Source organism: Simochromis diagramma, unplaced genomic scaffold, assembly GCF_900408965.1.
Source record: "Simochromis diagramma unplaced genomic scaffold, fSimDia1.1 OVJJ01000343.1, whole genome shotgun sequence".
Taxonomy (NCBI): Eukaryota; Metazoa; Chordata; class Actinopteri; order Cichliformes; family Cichlidae; genus Simochromis; species Simochromis diagramma.
In genome coordinates this window covers 2486212-2505928 of record NW_024386831.1, presented here as the reverse complement: position 1 = coordinate 2505928, position 19717 = coordinate 2486212, and the positions used below count along the sequence as shown (strand labels likewise).

At 38.4% G+C, this 19717-nt stretch overlaps 1 protein-coding gene and 1 long non-coding RNA gene across 3 annotated transcripts in view; both read right to left on the bottom strand.

The window, feature by feature from the left end:
* LOC120730878 (inactive dipeptidyl peptidase 10-like) overlaps positions 1-19717 on the bottom strand; it is a 246633-nt gene that overhangs the window by 71259 nt on the left and 155657 nt on the right. The gene's annotated exons all lie outside the window — the stretch shown is intronic.
* On the bottom strand, positions 10050-14585 carry LOC120730880. The gene is made up of 2 exons (XR_005695233.1): positions 13183-14585; positions 10050-13139 (listed from the first exon to the last, which is right to left on the bottom strand). It is a non-coding gene; the product is annotated as an uncharacterized LOC120730880 (long non-coding RNA).

Below are 19717 nucleotides of genomic sequence, written 5' to 3'. Positions count from 1 at the left end.
GTGGCTCTTTCCAGAACAGCTTCTGTATGTCTGAATAAAGTTAAAAGAACATTACAATGAATATTTCTTAATAACACGAAACAGCCTCATACCTTAGATGGCATTTGCAGAAAGCGTGTCTTTTCAGATCCAGATGATGGCCATAGTTGTTTTTACATATACAGTAGAATATGGTATTACCTGAAGCAGGCTCATTTCAGTGCAGAGCCACATCAGCTACTGCAATAGTCCTGCTCTTACTGGATTTATATACCAAATTGACAAATTTAAATAGGGTATTTCATTTGGCTATAAAAGTTGCACATCTACAAAATACCTTGCAATCCACCTCAACATCAGCGTTTCAAGATGCTACCTGACACAGCTGTGATGCAGTCAGTCTGCCTTGCTACAGGTAAAGTAGATACATTGTGGGTTTAGTCTTCATTAGTAATATTCTCGTGTTTATACAGATTGGCATTTTCCTAGAAGCTGGTGCAAAAATGAAGCCTGAGTTGCATCTCTATACACTGCTGAGTTAACCAATTTTGCCATAATGCTGAAAAAACAGTGACACTGTTCGCTCTTAAATTTCCATGTAAAACTGACTCTAAACATGCAGGGTGTATCATTTACAGAAAATGTACCGTGCTTTGTTTATGTTCATGTCAGTGACAACAGCAAACTTACAACAGCTGTGAACGCTGTGCCAAAACTCTGGCTCCAATTTGTAGGTCCCGAGTGCCACCACTCATTCTTTACCCTGTTGTTTATAGATGAGTATATTTTTGATCTTAAAACTTGTGACGTTGTGTTACATTGTTAGACTCACACAAAACGTACATGTATTCAGTGGCGGTCCTATGCCTGTTTGCCACCCTGGGCGAACACTCCCTCTGCGAGCTGGTTATTAGATGCTGCTCCAGCCAGAACAGAGAATCCCCCGCCTGCCCCGCCCTCCTCCCTGAGACGTAATCAGCAGGCGCACCTCGCAAACGGAGGGCGCCCTTACTCCCAGCAAATGGGCGATAGAAAACCGATCGGTGCCTATGCCATTCCCAATATGCGCTGGCATGACGTCGGGGCAGCATGAGTACGAGCATTTTATTTATTATTATTTTTTTTTTTATTTTTGCCGATGCTCGTGATGCCGCCCCCCCACCTCCTCGGGCAACCGCCCGTGTCGCCCGTATCAAAAACCACTACTGCATGTATTACAGTATTTGTCTTATCGTTCCTTATTTCTTAAGCTTCCTGGTAATGATGGTGGACCCTGATTTGCCTTTACACTTATATCTCACTATAATAAATGGTTAGAATCGGTCATACTATATGGATCCCTCAACCAGATTCGTAATATTAAAGTGTAAATATGTTCTAGGTTCCTTTCAAAAAATATAAATTATTATTGATTTTTTTTCTTCATGTGATTACATTTTGGTTAGCTTTAGGCACAAAACTACTTTCTTTGGTTTCGTTTCTGCTTGCTCGGCTCACTGGCAGTGTAATTATGTGAGAGCAAACTATGCATGGATCAGGGTAAGGCTCACGTCTGGGTCCCAGAGGTTATTCATTGCCATTGGTATTGTAACAGCTGTACTTCACATGTAGTAGCCGTCTTTACTGGTTAATCCCAAACATTCCAGATGTTGTGTTTCAGTCAGTGGTGTACTGACTGCTTTTCACCTTTCTGATACAGTCTTAGCAAACAAATGAAGAAACACAAAATACTTTAAGATTGATCTGCTTTACTCTTGGCTTTGGTTTGGATGTAAAATATTTTTCATTACAAACAAGTGAGCAAGTGAGCGACAAGGTGATTAAAAATACTTAATTTTTGAAACATTAATAATAATAATAATAATAATAATAATGTATTTGACTCCCCCACATCACAGATGTAAACTATGGAAAAGAGCTTATTGGGAATTTCCCTAAGATACTTGATCAAGAGTTCAAAGCTTTGAGGTGCTGCTTGTTCTCTGTAACCAGGATGATATTTAATCAATTATGTGTGTAGGATGAAGGTGCTTTTCTGTTTCTCAAAAATTGATCTTCAATATAATTGTGTTCACACTTTTGGTCTATGTGATCCTGCATTGGAAAAAACCGATCGGGTTTCCAAAGAAGTGCTTTGTGTTCAGTACACTTGTCTCGTAGAAATATATTAAATATAGGTTCCAAACCCAGTTTCTTACTATCAAAAGCGAGATCGGTTGAATAGTCCTTTTGTCTTTGACTGCACAGCTTTTCTTGACCTTGATTGAAAACAAGAGAAAAGTTGATTCTGAAAACAGAGCCTTTCAGCACCGGTGGGAGACTGAATATATGTTTAGAAACATTGCTGGTAAACCCATTTATTATTTGTGGAGCTAATGTGGCTGGGATTTAATTTAAGACGGCACTACGAGTCACAACATAAGCTGAAAAACTGAAATGCAGAAACTACAGAAAGTAGAAGAGCTAAAGAAGAATCTGACATTTCAGCAGACGTTTGTCACCAGAGCAAAATCACAAAGTGAAGCTGTTGTGAAAGCAAGTTTTATTGTAGCAGAGGAGACAGCCAGAACACCGGGCTATTTACCGGGGGAGAGTTTCTGAAGAGCTGCATGATGAAGTTGTGCGTCTTGTGTCCAGACAAAACGCAGATTTTGGCAAATGTGAGCTTGAGGAGAAATATGATTGCTGATCGGGTTGGTGAGATGGCCACTGATTTAAGAACACAGTTGTGTGAAAGAAGCAAAAACTTCATTGCATACTCTCTTGCTGTGGATTGAAAGTACAGACATGCTGGACATTGGACAGCTGACCATCTGAATCCATGGAGTGTAAATATTGGACATTAAATCGATGCACGGGACAACGACAGGAAAAGACATTTATGAAAACGTATTTCAAAGTGTAACTGACATGAAACTGCCCTGGGACAACAGATGGAGCGCTGGTGTTGCGCAGGATGTAGGATCTAGTAAAGATGCAAGAGGAGAACTGTACCGTGAGTTAACTGCATATTACTGCATCACACACCAGGAAACGCTGTGTGGTAAAGTCCTAAAAATGGAGCATGTAATGATCACCGTAATGCAGACCGTAAACTTTATCTGAGCTAAAGGTTTAAATCACCGCCATTTATTCTGGAATAATGTTACTGTCTGTTTTTATTCATATTTATGTTTAAAAAAAACATTGTTTTAGTGTGTTCAAAAAATGTTTATCTTGTTTGGCCCGCGACCTAAAGTGTGCCTTTAGTTTTGGCCCCCGTGCAACTGAGTTTGACACCACTGCTTTAATGCAATGGCAGACATTGTTCTTATGATTTTCCCACAAAAAATGTCACTGTTTTGAAATGTAGTACCAAAAAAGCATCTTAAGCACTTTGCCACATGTAATCGTATTTTTTTTATGCAGGTTGTAAAAAGGTTGACAGCCGAGTGAAAAATATAATTTCATTACCAAGGTGGAATTAAATTAAATGACTATATAAAGAAAAGCTGCTCACCCGTGTCAACCCTTCCTGGTGAAGAACTCATCCACTTGAACTCGTCTCTGAATAAAATTATTTTCTTAAAAACTGGCAATGCAGCAGTGCCCAAAATAAGGCCCAATACAAAGTGAGTTACAATTTCACTTGATCAAATTTAATTATATTTATTTATAGAACACATTTTTCAACTGGTGTTACAGGTGCTTCACACAGGAAACAACTTCAAAACAAACTTCTTTAACTACAGCGAGGATCCTTTTAAAGTTTAAAAGTTACTGAAAGTTAAAAAATTATATGTTATTATATGAGTTGGTAAAACAACACTACACACTACAATTTATCTAATTAGTTGTGTTGATCGTTGTTTGCATGAACTTAGTTGATGCATTGTTTGAAATGTTTCTTTTCATAAAAGATGTCCAGGAAGTAATAAAGTAACACTGAAGCACTGTTCCTTCATATTTATAGAATTAGACCAGCTCTTATTATGAATCACTGCAGTCATTTAGGAATCTTCCTAAATATAATTTACTATTTGACTGCAACTTCAACAAGCAATGGGAATGGATCACAGCTCTGTTAAAATAAATAAAAAAGTGAACTTGTTTTATTGATAGTGTCAAGTCAATTAAACTTCTTGGATATTGATGTGGTCAGTTAAGTAGGAGATGGGGTTGTTAATCAATTTCGGATGCTTTGGTGTTAGTGAAATTAACAGGTGATTTAAGGGCCAGCAATGACACAACCCCCACAACAGGTTTTGCAAGTAGAGGCCTCTGACACATTTTCTGACCATTTTAACTAGTTTTGCATATGGATTGGGTCACTACTGATAGCATGAGGCAATATTAGGACCCCACAGAGGTTGCACAGGAAGTCCCACTCCTCCAGGAGAGCACATAAATAAGTGCCATTGCCAGAAGTTTTGTTATGTCTACCAGCACAGTCTGAAGAGAATGGAGGAGATTTCAACAGACAGGCAGTTACTCTAGGAGAGCCAGACAAGGCCATAGGAAGCCCTTAACCCATCAGCAGGACCGGCATACTATCTGCTGCCAGAGCCCTACAAAATAATCTCCAGCAGGCCACTGGTATGAAAGTCTGACCCAAAAAAATCAGAAACAGGGATGAGGGTGAACTGAGGAACCTGGACCGTGGAACCTGATTGGTATTTGCCATAAAATACCAGAACTGAGAGGTTCTCACAGATGACGGGAGGGTCACCCTGAGCAAATGTGACAGATTAAAAAGGTCTGGAAAAGCCATGAAGAATGTTATGCTGCCTGTAACATCATTCAGTATGACTATTTTAGTTTGGGGTCAGGGATGGTCTGGGCGGCATATCCATTAGGATATCCCATTAGATATCGAGAAGAAATTCTTGGGCCCACTGTCAGACCCTATACTGGTGCAGTGGGGCCTGCATTCCTTCTGGGGCACAACAATGCCCGGCCTCATCCTGGAGGATGATGTAATCGCTACCGCTGACTGTCATACTCTCATTCCTAACACATTACCCAGTCCATATGAAATCCATCTAATTTTCTTCTGAATGTGAAAGAATACCAGGGAAAGCTAACCATTTTTACCCAAGAATAATTTGTCATTGCCAGGAATCTGCTTCAGTTAAATTACTCACTCAGATGCTACATGTCACAACTTCTGTTCTGATGTGTTTCCAAATCCTCAGACATTCTGATTACGACCAGGTTTATGCAACAACGTCATGGTTTATGCGTGGGACATAATTTTGCTTGCTTTCATATTTTTGGAACTCACTTTAACATAGCACACATTCTTGCAAAAATTTTGCTATATATAATGGGAGCGGGGATAACAGCCTTAAAATCTTACAGCTATATAATGGATGACAGATTACTAAAATTGGTTAAATTAGCCTACCTGGAGGAAACAGATCGATGACGTGAAAAACTACTGCAGCAAAACTACAATCCCTCCAAAAATACTGACATCATTTTTCTAGAATTATCAACCTAATTGCCATTTAATGTTCAGCAGTGTAAAATCTCAAATCAGCACCTACCTACGGGAGTGAAATTAATATTTAGAGCTTATAAAAAGGAACTCATTCAAGTGATCTTTAAAACATTACTGTAGGTCTCTGCACTGCTCTGCACTTGTCTCCTTAAATAATGTAATGTTCTTATCTGAAAAAGTACAAGCTAAGATTCTAATGTATAAGTAATGTCCTACGTCTGTAACCCGATGAATAATAAATGACCTCAACTTTTTCTACCAGGCTTATGTAGACTTAAGTAATGGTCACTGTACCCAGCACATGTTACACATGCAGCTGCAGTATCTGAGTTATTTGAAGAGTAGATAGGAATTCTCCTGAATAGGGCTTAATTTAAGACCTTAGCTTTGTATCTTATATCTTTAAGTGGATTTCTTTGACGTGAGTCCTATCACAAGGTGTCTTTTTTTGCCAGCAACTGTGGTTCAGTCAAAAAGAGTGGACACTTAAAAAGTGTGGATTTTTTATTCACCTTTTTTGGTGAAAGCATTTATAGGCCATAATAAATGACCGCAGCGTCTTGTGCCCTTTTAAAAATCCATGATAATAGTTGTATTGTTGAAAAAAGGGTAAGATGTGAGTGCATAGTCACTTTACAGTATGTGCAGCTTATGAGTGCAGCCAATGGGCCTCATGGGAACACCAGCTATATCAACTTTGTATCTAACAGCCGTGATTAATTTTACATATTTATGCACACTCAATGTATCAAGATTATCTTTCTAAGTAGTCAGATTATGTGCTTGGAAATGGGCGAATATGCTCATGATGGCCTCTTATGATCAGTAGAAGTGATCAATCTCAATATACGCATAGGGGATTTTGACTAAGTGAATGCATTAAAGTGATTCAATAAACATTGTAAATGATAAACACGGCACTCACGGAGGAATAAGTGAAGTAAAATTTTACAAAAATAAATAAATAAATAAAAAATAATGAAATAAAACTGAAATGAAACATCAAGAATTTGTGAGGGCACAAAAGACAATATGTAAAACAAAAAACATATGTAAAAGGCAGAGGAAACATCATAAAAATGTGACAGATTGTGCATACTCTGTAAATATCTATCTGCTGCTGTGCATAATCTTAGTTAATGGGAATAGTGCACTGCATAATATCAAACAATCAATTAATAACCACATATAACCAGAGATGGGCAGTAAAAAGTACTGAGTTACATGAGGCGTGTTACTGTAATCTGATCACTTTTTTCATGTAACTAGTAAAATAAGGGATTACTACTGCAAAAAAGGTAATTTTTTACTGTTAATTTCCCGTAAGCATGCTGTGTTACTGCGTTACTAAACTGTGATTTTGTCTGTGATTGTCTCATGACAATGACATACGAGCGTGCGACGTCCGTGGCAGTGTGTATATCAACAATCATATCGAGTGCGGGAGAGAGTTATAGATGGCAGACAGTTGGTGTTGTAACCCATCGCCTCTGTTCAAAGACGGTCGCTCACGGTGGACATAAACGACTTCTTTTACTCCTCTTTCAAGCCATTTATGTCCACTGTGAGCGACCATCTTTGAACAGAGGCGATGGGTTACAACACCAACTGTCTGCCATCTATAATCCAGTTTTGAGATCCCTTCCCAGGTGCCTTAACACGCACTCACATCCTGGGCCATCTGACCTCATGAAATCACATGATAGGGTGGGGCTAGGTTTCGCAATGAGCTCACCCGAAACCTTGGCTGATTGTGACCTACACCATGTTCAACCTTGGCTCATGGATTAGAGGATCAAGGGGTCCACCACTCTCGGTGGTACTCTATTAATATGGGACTGGGATCTGGAATCAGAAATAGGTTGAAACAATTCTTCAATTCAAGACACTGATGCAAAGTTAAAGATACACTATAAACAGTTTAAAAAAAGACTTTTTCATTCAATACATTTAATTGTTGCGAAAAAATAGAATTGTGAAGGTCATGCTTAATTTTTAGTAACAGTTGAGCATGTTAAATATCAGTAATTAGTAATAATTCAAGTTTCAGTACTTGAAACTTCATATAACCAGAAACAAACACACAAAAGAACACTGTTATTTAATAAATCAGTAACTGTTATCACATTTTTACCTGAAGAGTAAACAATAGATTGGATTAGAAGCAGTCATGAACCACAGCATCAGAAAACACGCAATGGGCTGGTCACCTCAAGTCTAGGACGGGTATTAAATTATGACTAAGGAAAAGGAAATGCAATATTTAGTGTAATCAAACTACTGTTGCCTTATACTTCTTATTCGAAGTTAAAGTAAATAACAACACTCCAGCAGCATTTGTTTTCCTGTTGAGTGAGTTTCACACAAACATGCACATATTAGCACCACAAGGTGCCATCCACTAACAATAGGGCCAGATTTTTGTACTGCACCACATCCACCTTCACTGTCAGCTCCACTTGTTTCTGAAAGAGAACAGTGAAAACTCTCCGTTCACTGATAATCTTTCACACGTCAGCCACATGTGGACAGACCACAGTTCTAAAAAAGATGCTTTTCTTTAACAACTCTTTTTGTATCTAGCTCGAAGGAGAAATGTCACCAAACCCAGCTGGGCTTCATATCCACAAACAAATATCTGACATATGTTTGACACAAATATAGCATTCCTCAGTGTTCCTGGAGAACACCAAAAGGGGAGAAACAAATACAATGTGTGCCTTAAAATCCTGCCACTTCAGTGACAACCCCTAAAATACTAATAATCCCTCGGAATTCTCTCCCGGGTGAGTATTCATTGCCATTCAGTGAACGGCCATAGAAAAAGACTGCTTGAAGAAATAAGCAAGACTTGGGTAATGATATCTCCCCCTTCCAGTGTTTGTGTTTAGTGAGCCACAAGACTCATTGTAATTTTCCTTTGAAAGCAGCAGATTTATTTGGGTTTTTAACTGTCCAGCTCCAGAGTCTGCTGCCCACATAACTGCCATAACTGTCAGGAATTAAAAGATTAATACTGCCAGGAGACTGCAGGCAGTGGAGGAATAACAGCATTCAGTTCTAACTATAGAATCCTATAATAGTGTATCACATTTCCTAAACGTGCCTGTTTTTGATCGCTTGAGGAAATGGTAATAACAGAGCAAATATAATATATTTGTACCTAAAATGTGAGACTCTTGGTCTGTTTTCAAATTATCATAATAATAATAGGTAGTTATTCTTTAATATATGTCCACACACAGTACTGTAATACTCTTTCTGACCTGGTTGTGACATCTAAACATTTCTCATTATTATTCTTGTGAATTATGTTTTGTCATAGGTTAGGGATGATCCTCTCCTGATTCAGGATGAGAAGGATCCCTGTATACAAAGCAAGGTCTGTAAAAAATGATCATCATTATTATTTTCATAGCCAGCTACCAAAATATAACCTCACTGATCCATTTATGCATGGTTACAAACCACATATATATATATATTATTGTTACATGACCAATATAGATTTTGTAAGACAGCATCAGTTCTTTCAGAAAATATAAAAAAAATTACATTTGGTTAACTAACAGCATCATGTAGTGGTCAAAATAATATCAGGGGTAAACTGATGAAGTCTGATAAAATACTGCCAGGGCCAGGCTGCAAAGAGAGGAGGTCGGGGCTGATGGATGAGTTTAAATACAGGACGGCACTGTTTGTGTTAAATCTTTCAATTCGATCATCAAAATGTCTTTAAACTAGCGGCTCTAAAATCGGGTGGGGTATGGAAAATATAATTTTTGTATTGAACAAAAAAAGAAAGATTTGTGGATACTATTGGCTCACCATCATTTCAATTAAATTTAAACGTGTTTTTTTTTTTTCATTTATTTATCTATTTATTTTTGGTTTAGTTAAAAAACGAAACAAATAAAAACAAGACAGTTAAAAAAAATAACTGTTCCTTAGCTTTGCTGCATCTTCATTGTTTTTTGCATCCAGATGAATGTCCTCTAACATTTATCAAGAAATCTCTTTTAACCCAAACCAAACCCAATTTTAACAGAACACTGGTGGATGATCATTTAAAATTCATTCATCCTGCCTTCTCTGTTTAAATCTAATATTTCAAATATTTTATTTGAAATGTTTTTCCTACTGCCGAATAACACGATATTTTCCACCTGTCTGCTCGTTAGTCTGTCAGTATATTGTATCACTTGTTATACCATGTCACAGTATGATGTAGTTAATTTTCTGCCTGAATCCTAGGCTCTGTTTCTGTTTGCTTTCTCTGCTTTCTCTGTCTGTCTATAACCATATAGGAAACTTTTTGATTTTAACTTTGTGCTATGTACTACCTGCCTTGTTTTGCAACTATGGTACGTCTCATGCCATGGATATGCTCCTACAGGTTGTATCTGACCAGCTCTAACTGACTTGCACACAGTCCTGACCTCTTCATTACCAAACACCTTTGGAAGGAGCTGGAGCATTGACTGACAGCAAACCCTTAGTAACCTCACTAATGCTCTTGTGGATAAACAACCCTATAGCCAAGCAAGACCTGTTAGACTTGATTCTGCAAAACCTTCTCTTATTTGTATTCAGCACAGCTACATAACTTCAGGTAAAAATAGTTTTAGTAGTCAGTGAGAGATGTTGGGAATGCCTTGTTTTGTACGTTAGAGGGTTACATAGTAAACGAGAAAGCCGTAAGCAACAAATGGTTTGAGCCTCCTTACCTATCTAAACTTTTGAACTTGCAAATTCCCACAAGCTCAGTAAGGTCTGCCAAGTAGATGGCCCAGGTGGTCCTGAGGTCCACCTTAAAGCACAGAAGTGACCAGGCCTCTGCAATTACAGCTCTTAAACTGTGGACCTGAGTGCTGCTTCCTCTCTGCACTTTGTCAACACTGGACATTTTAAAAACCCTGTTGTGTTCTCTGACTTTAAACCACACTGAGTCTTGACATTCTTTTATTTATTATTTTAAATAATTTATAACTTAGCTCTTTTGAACTCTACAGCAACTTGGTAATAAAACAAAAAAATTAAAAAAATGTTCTTTCAGTGTTCATTGTTTTGGACAGAATTAGAGTGTGTTATAGTGGCTGCGAGGGAGGGGGTGTTCTCACATATGGGGAACACTATGCTCAGGAAGCATGCCCATGTTTTTCTCAATATAACAACAAAAGATACTCTTCATGGTTGTGACAATAAATAGTGAAGCAATAATCATCTGCCTCTCTGGTAAATTGCACTCCACTGTCTTGGACTACAGCTGGTGACTGTATTCTGCTCTGTAGCCTCTGTGAACTCAGCAAAGCAGTAATAGCTAACCAGAGACGATAACCAATGACTATGATCTTAAGAGCAGAACAAAGAATACTTTTACCACCTATGCACAAAGATGTTTGAGTTGGAGACTGTCCAGTGGCTTGTACCAAAGCTTGACACAACTCAATGACATTAAGGATCTCCTCAAGAGGTACCCAATCAATCTGCTAATAGGGGAAGACTAGTTGAGCTAGCTCGTTAGCAGCAATTAAAGTTTCAAAATAAGACTGCGAGGATCGTTCACTAGTAAATGTATTGCAATCTAACCCCTCATGATGGCTCATGATTTCACAGTATATAATGTTTTGTGCTGTTTAACACAACATATAGGTTAGCTGTGTTAGCCACAGATTTCAGGTTTGTATGGTCAAATAGTTTGCAATGACACAGCTCTCCACCTGAGTCTCAGTCCTCAGGAACTCATGTACACAAGAGTTATGCCTTCAGTCAAAAACATTGCTTCTCAGTCAGTCTCTTCTTATTTACCTGAATTGCTATGGTCTTTCTCAGCAAGAAACACGTGCATAAAAGCTGGAGTTGCTGCATTATTTTAGTAATGTTATAATGCAGGCCTTCATATGTGTGACTTTTTTTTATATGAACAAAATAAGATACACTAGATTCTAGATACTATGCCATGTTCTCAACACACAGTATTTTAAATTCTATCCACATGCTTCTAGTGTTTGATATAATCATAAGATGCATTATAGTAAATCCTTGCAGCCACATATTTGGTGGTTGTGGCAGTAACAACTTATAACTGATGAGATCATGTTTAATAGTCAGCTATGAGCAATTTTTGGCTGTCTCTCCATCTCAGACTTTACCCACTACACCACATAATATTTTTACTTGTCAAGTAGTATTTCCAAGTCAATGTTTTGTGTATTTAAAGCTAAAAACACAAAGAGAGACATTTTAATACTACTCCAGCACAATGACATGTTACACAACTAAAAGGGTTTGTGTACTGAACTTGGAATACAATAATTTTTCCAAACACTGCTATGGCTTCACTGGCCGTAGTCTCCTAGGAAAATACAGGTGGGAGGTTAGAAACAGTGATAAGCTAAATTTTAGCCTGAGAGCTCTTCTACTGGCAGATGAGGTTGCTCAGCCAATTGAGTGCAGCATCTAGGGGCCAAGTGGAAACCCTGGGCACAATGTAATATGCATAGCACACACTGAATTATTTAGCCAAGGTTGCGTAACGCCCGAATGCTGCAGTCTGCAGTCCCTAAGGTTACACCAAATGTCACAGCTGGTCAAGCTCAAAGCCAGTTTGTTAAAGATAGAACACGTGCGCTTGGTTCTGCAGATGCTGACAGTAAATACGGCAGCGTGTGCTGGGATGTAAGGATTCAGTGCCACTGCTAGATCTAACGGTGTTAAGTGTGATGCACTGTTTAACATTTTACACCTTCACAAGAAAGCATTTTTAATTTCACCAGGATTAACTGCACAGGCAAGTAATATTGTGGGTATATATTTATTTTTAATAAATGTTGATCTATGAAATATCTTACATTTTGGAGCTATATAAGGTCTCACTACATGTGATTTAAAACACACACACACACACACACAAACAAACCTACAGTATAGATGTTTATAGATCATAATATTCATAATTTAGTCGCTCAAACATCAAACAAGTTTCCATCAGACTTCCATGCGATCTCATCCACAGCAGATAAAGTAAATGTCAATACATTCCCTAAAGTCTCTCATCACATCACTCAGTTGTAGTTTGGGGATAATGAAGACTTTTTACTTATTCTGGTAGAATAAATGTATCTAGGGACAGAGAAGCACAGCAGTAGATTAATGACACAAGAGCTCATTTAGAGCTGCATGGCAACAACATTACATATTCAACAAACACTCCAGACTAGTTGTTAATGAGTGGCAATGAGCATTTATTTGAGGCCTGGGATGAGAACGGTGCTGTGAGTGTATTCAAATGGGACATCAGTAAACCATGGCCTTTCCTCTGGATATTTCTATGGACTAGTTTTGAGGAAAACAAGAAATGCTGATGTGGCTTTGAAGAGTTCTCCAACAAAATGTGGCATTTCACTGGAGCAACCAGTATTTGAAGTAAGTTTCTGTGCCATAGTTACTGACCCTTGAAAAGCTCTTGCTCCGGTATATTTTCCAAATACCCTGGGACTATCAGGGCAAAGTTTTCTGTAAAAAGTCTCTCACACTGTTGGCCTTAAAAATACTGTAGTCACCTTCCTGAATAGTCTTAAAATGGCAAGAGTGTCAGTGCAGGGAAACAGAGTCTGAAGAAAAAACTTAATTTTGATTCTCACAACTACGGTACACAATAACAGGTGCAAAAAAAACCCTACATTTAAGAAAAAAAAAAAAAAAAAAAAAAAAAAAAAAACCTACCACAAAAACAATCTGATCATTAAAAAAAAGAGGGAAAAAAAATGTAAACTAACCGAATGACAGCATCACCAGACAGATCAGATCTCATATAGGGTATTCTAGTTTAAACCTTCCTCCAGTCACTGTGCATCTGCAAGCAGCTTTGAAACCAACTTTATATTCTCCTTTCTGACTTTCTACTAAGACTTGAGCATACTGTGGGTATAAGAGGCACTGCCTGGTTTAAATCTTATCTTGCTGACAGGTCTTTCTCGGTTAATTTGGGCAACTTCTCATCTTCCTCGGTACCTGTACGCTGTGTTGTGCCTCAAGGATCTGTATTAGGCCCCATTCTCTTTTCACTATATCTGCTCCCTCTTGGAGCAATTTTTGAGAAGTATAATATTGCCTTTCATTGCTATGCTGATGATATACAGATTTATTTTGAGATTACTGACGATCTTGCTATGTCTTTTCACTATTTTCGTGAATGCATGCGTGAGGTTAAAGATTGGTTCAAGAGTAATTCTCTTGTCCTGAACGAAAAGAAAACGGAGATCGTGGTGTTCGATAGTAAAATCCCCCGCGACCAATTGTGTGCTGCTCTGATGCCTTTTGCTAGCTCCCCTTCTGATTATGCCAGTAATTTGGGCATATTACTGGATAGCTCGTTTAAATTTGACAAGCAAGTGTCTGCTGTTGTGAGGTCTAGTTTTAATCAGCTGCACCTAATTTCTAAGGCTAAGCGCTATATTCCGCACAATGACCTGGAAAAACTTATTCACACATTCGTGACTTCCAGGTTGGATTACTGCAACTCTCTTTACATTGGCCTTTCCTCCTCCCTTCTCGTTAGATTGCAGACTGTCCAGAATGTGGCGGCACGCCTTTTGACAGGTAGCAGGAAGTTTTCTTCCATCACTCCTGTTCTTGCTGGCTTGCACTGGCTGCCAGTTAAGTACCGTATTCAATTTAAAATACTACTTTTCACTTACAAAATTACTAATAATTTGGCGCAGAGCTACCTCAATGAGCTTCTTAGGTTACACACTCCTGTCAGAGCACTTGGGTCTGCTACCCAACTTCTTCTGGAGCAACCTCGTTCTCGGCTGAAATCTCGCGGCGACCGTGCGTTTGCTGTAGCTGCCCCAGTCTTATGGAACAATCTTCCTGTTGATATCCGGGTGTCTGAATCTATGCCACTGTTTAAATCACGGCTGAAGACTTATTTATTTAATCTTGCTTTTCCACCTAGTTAACATTTGGTGTGCGTTGGTACATTTTTATCCGTTATGCTTGTTAACTACTGTTATATATTATGATTGTCAAGGTTTTATAATTGATATGTGCCAGGTCCTTTCTCTTTTCCCTCCCATCTCCTTTTTCCTATTTTTATTTTTTGTCAAGCACCTTGGTATACTCTTGGTTTTTTAGTGTGCTTTATAAATAAAGTTTATTTTTATTATTATTAATATTAATAAGCATCATCTCTGTTTTTGTTGCCTGCTCTACTCTGTGCTAGAGGATCTTACAGCTGCTCACCACACTCTATGCTTTCCACAAAATGCAGTGGGATCCAAGTTGGAGAACAGAGGTGTAATATATATTATTGCAGGAGAAAATAATAATCATATCATTGTCTATGATATGATTATTACTTTAGGCCTCTGAATGCAGTAGTCTTGATGTGACTACTTTGTAAGAAAAAAGCAAATTCATGAATAATAAAAAACACAAACATGATGTAGATTATTAACTGTGGCCAAACTTAGCTCTTAGTATGGCTGTACTATGAAATGCACCAACTGTTGCTTGTATAGGATTCAATTTAGCTATCATTACTAAGTAGCAAGTAACAAAATAAAGGAAGAAAGTCTTTGAAATTCTCCTTAAACGACTGGCTGAATTTGCTTCACTAAAATTTAGAGTTAAGCTATTTAAAAACTTATGTGGCATTAATGGCTATTGATTAATGCCTTGATTAAACTGTATTGTGGACATGGAGAAGTAGAAGAGACAACACGGCCAAATTGTTGTTACTGTTATACTTCTTTGAATTTCACCACCTGGGGTGCATGTGCAGTTGGTGCTCTGTCAAGTAAATTCTCTGGCAGATCGATGCAGTTACATAAAATGGGCAAGCATGCAAACAGATGTTGCCTCGTATTTACAGTCCGATGACAAAATTTATGCCGGAAGTGGACCAGAGTAGAATGTATAATTAAGGCTTAATAAGGGTGCAAGTAGGGACAAATATGCAATTTATATAGGATTTAAATATAAGAAAACTGAACATCTCGTCTCGTCTTCTGAACTGAAGACTCGTCTACTTAGAGTTTGTCAAAATACTAATCTATCTGAATCCATAATATTTGACAGGTTACTCAGAGCTTGTGCAAAATGTGCTGGATTTTTGCTTTAGAGATGTTTTTCACTTTGTATTTCTTCAGTTTTTACTTCAGCATGAAGTAAAATTACTGAAAGCTACAAAAAGCATCCAATAATGGGCCTCCTATTGCTCCAAGTCTAACACTGCGAGTTGATTTACAAAATAAGAGTGGACATGAGCCTTAAATTAGAGCCCACCTCTGCATTATTCTAGCCTCTGACTCACTTCTTTTTCCCTCCAGTGGAATAAATGTGCAGCATTCTCTGATTAGACTAGAAGATTAAGAGCCAGATTAGCACAACACCTCTGCAACACGAACTCTTTAGACTTCATCAATGAAGAGATTTAATTAATTACTGAGCCTTATTTAACAAGCCATTTTGGATCATTCCAATCGACTGGTTGGGGTTGTGTCGAATCAGCCTCTGCAAGTGCGTTTGAAATTTTCAGTTTCAGAAGGTTAATGCCATTTCAGCTCATAAGCACTGCTCAGAATTGCAGGTAGTGAACAGGGCAGTTCTGGTCCACGTGGGTTGCTCACAAGAACACCTTGTCAATCATTTAATCCATCTGCTTCTTTTAATTCTCCCACCTTAATAACAATTCTGCCACTGGATATCCAAGAAAAAACAGAGATGAAGTAAGAACTATTCTGCTTCTCTGGATACATGAAACTTTGTAGTGTGTAAGTGTGAGAGTCTCTAGCTCGAATATGCACAGTGTTCGGTTCTCCTTTACCTTTGCATCTCCATTGTTCTCCTCCCCTCCTCCCTTTTTGTCACCATCATCTAAAACAATGTCAGCAACAAAAGCAGGTGAACAACACACAACCTTCCTTTGAGAATAATGTTACCAAACTGGTCCTGCTCTTCCCTTAAAGGGACTGCTTTTCCACTCCAGGGAAGCGGCAGAGTGCTCTTCAAAGGTGCCTTTCTTGCCTCCCAGCCAGCACCTGGATGCTGAATTGTTCCGTGCAGTCAGCAGTTATGCCTGTAACCTGCACTTCCCCTGCGGCTCGATCAGGAACACTTCCATTATCTCAAGGTCTTTCATCACTAGGTCACCTCTCCTTACCGGCACTCAATAGATAGAGCAATATCACTTTCTCAGGGCAAAAACCCGGAGCTATACGCAACAACACATCTGTATTTTTAGCACAAAGAAATGTAAAACTGCACTGGAAAACCTCCAAGGTGATGAGTTCACACTGCACCATGCCATTTTATTTACTTCCGAAGTCAACACACAATATTTAAGATGAAACAGACAAAGGTTTGGAAAACGTAAATATACGGTGGTCACGGTCTAAGGTTAAGCATTTTCACTGGCTTTTTACAAACTACGTCACTGCTTGTCTTGACTGGATGGTTCTGGCTATTGTCATCCTGTTTCAACAAGAACCACATGGAAAAAAGAAATGAAATGCAGATGACAGCAATTCACACAGGGCTATCTGGCTAACGATCGACCACATACCGAGACAGGGTTTTTTCCCAGTCTTGGCATGTGATTAATTTCCAGTTTACTCTATAAGAGGCAGGTGATATTTGATGTAATCGAAATTAAAGAATCCAAACCAACTCCAACTCCTAAGAGCATCAATTTAGGACATTGCGGAGGAAGAACTCTCTTTTAACAGGAAGAACCAGCAGAAACAAGCTCAGGGAGGAGTAGCCATGTTCCACAACTGGCTGGGGGATGAGTTAAACATGCAATAGTGGCATATATCTTAGAGATGGCACGATACCACTTTTTTATGTCCGATACCGATATCATAAACTTGGATATCGGCCGATATCGATATGAATCCGATATAGTGTGTTTTTTAATCAATAAAACTGTTTTTTTAATATTTTGACTTAATAGTTACTATATACAGTAATGCACTTCTATACATTTTATATCAGATTAAAACTTTGGGTGTAAGATTCAGATAATTATTTATTAAAAGCTAGACATTTTAAATGAGAATAAGAAAGAAAAGTATGTCTCTGTGCCCCCTTTTCCCTGTTATTGCCCTATCGGTCCCCCTGGCTAAACTTTGCTAGATCCACCCACAGTTACCAGCCGTCAGCTACGTAGAAAAGGATCCTGGTCTAGAAAGTAATATTAAATAAATTCTAACAACAGCTTATCAAGGTTAAACGTGCTGCTGTTGTTCAGTCGCTGGTTTCCTCTTTCTGGTGCAAAGTGGGCAATAAACAAACAAGAGAGACGGACTCGCGACAGAAAAGCCGATCAGCTGATCATTGATCAGTTTCAGATTGAAGTAGCAACAGGAGAGGGAGAGAGAGAGAAGAGGCAGTCGCTCCATATATCGGTTGTTAAGCTTAACGCGGGAATGCTTTACAAACATTCAGAGATGAACTTACACACTTGCTTTACTTCTCTCTGGGATAACTTCCTCGGAGATGAAATGCCGGATTGGTAGCGAGGCTACAAATACACACAGCCACTCTATCACGTGACGCCTACTGCTGCGGCGTGCTATGGTTATGAGCCGAGTTACGCTGTTTCGCAAGTTTTGTGAGGTGCTTTTTGATATTTAATGGATCGGATTACATTTTTTATTTCTCTCCGATATCCGATCTAGTAATTTACGTCAGTATCGAATCGATACCGATACATAATATCGGATTGGTCCATCTCTAATATATATATATATATATATATATATATAAAAATTCTTGAATAGTGAAAAGAGAGGAGAACTCCTCTAGTGCATCATGGGAGATCTAGCAGGATAACTAAGGGGTAGTTGAGGGTCAAAACTCAAACTGGGATGTAGTTCCACTGGAGAGGGGCTTGATAGCTGAAGGATTTGCCTCTCATCCTAATTTTAGAAAATTCAGGAACCATAGGTGTTCTATGAGGCCTTAAGGATATGATGGAAGGATACAAGTAAATATGCTGAAGTTTGAGCTGCTTTTGCTTGTTTAGTTGATCAGGGAGGATGCTTTCATATAAACATTATGACTACTCACTGAAGTGGCAACAGTAACAGGGCTCTGGCTGAAGATGTCTGCAAGGCAGATAAGGACCAAATAAGCCAGACAGTTAATTTGGAGAGTTTTGAAGATTGTGAGACCAGAAGACAGGTTCCCTTTCAGCACTGGCGAGTATCTGCTTTTCACAATGGCCTGTCATCAATATAGGATAGTAATGATGCCTTTTCCATCTGGCCTGAGCAGACAGATGAGCTACTTTTGTACAGGCAGTAACAAAATTTATAGATGGTTGGTACAGAAAATGTGTCACAATATTCACCCCTGCATGTCATGTGTGCATGGTGTGAATTAACAATGGTAGTAAAAGTACAGAAATGTAATGAGACAGAATGATTGTGAAATTAGTAACTAGTTAACCATCATGAGAATACTTTACCAAATATGTGTCTTTTGAAGATCTAATCTCAGAGTACCTAAATGTAAAAGCATCCAGTAATCTATTTAATTAACCTGTGTATTATCTGATATAAGCCATTAGGCTAAACCTTACATACGCATGCATGTAGAGCCATAAAGAGCACCGTGTCATGAATAACACGCCCAAATAACATCTGAGAGCTGTCAGCAGCTCTTGTCATGTCATGTCAGCTGCATGGAGTTATTTTAGGCTTTAGAAAGAAAAAAGCAAAACAGCCAAAGGCCATTTGTGCAAGGCAGGAATTCTGGAAAAAAAAAATCCAACTAAACATCCTCCTTTTGGGAAGCAGAATATTTGCTTCAGTGTTTACGTCCAAAACCAATGGCTGATGTCATAGTGGCTTCAGTTTTTTTTTATATACAGCCTATGCTGCTGACAGTGTCAGCTGCTACTACTGCTGTCACAATATTTCCACAGAGCACCCAGTGACATGATTTCAGCTGTTTCATTATTGTGTGTGGGGAAAAAAGTCATTCCATCAAGTTCAACAAAATACCAGCAATATTTTTAGTATATATGAGGTTTCCAGCCTTACTGGCGAAAACAGTTACAGCACACACAGCCATATAGCACTTTTAACCCTAAACTAGTGGACATGTCTCTCTTACATACACTCACAACACTGCTTTTGTCTGAAGCAGCTGCGCTGCTTTCAGTCTGTATAATGCCTTTAACCTCTTCATAGTTTTTGAATGTTATATATTATTCTTTTTTTGTAAAAAAAAAAAAAAAAAAAA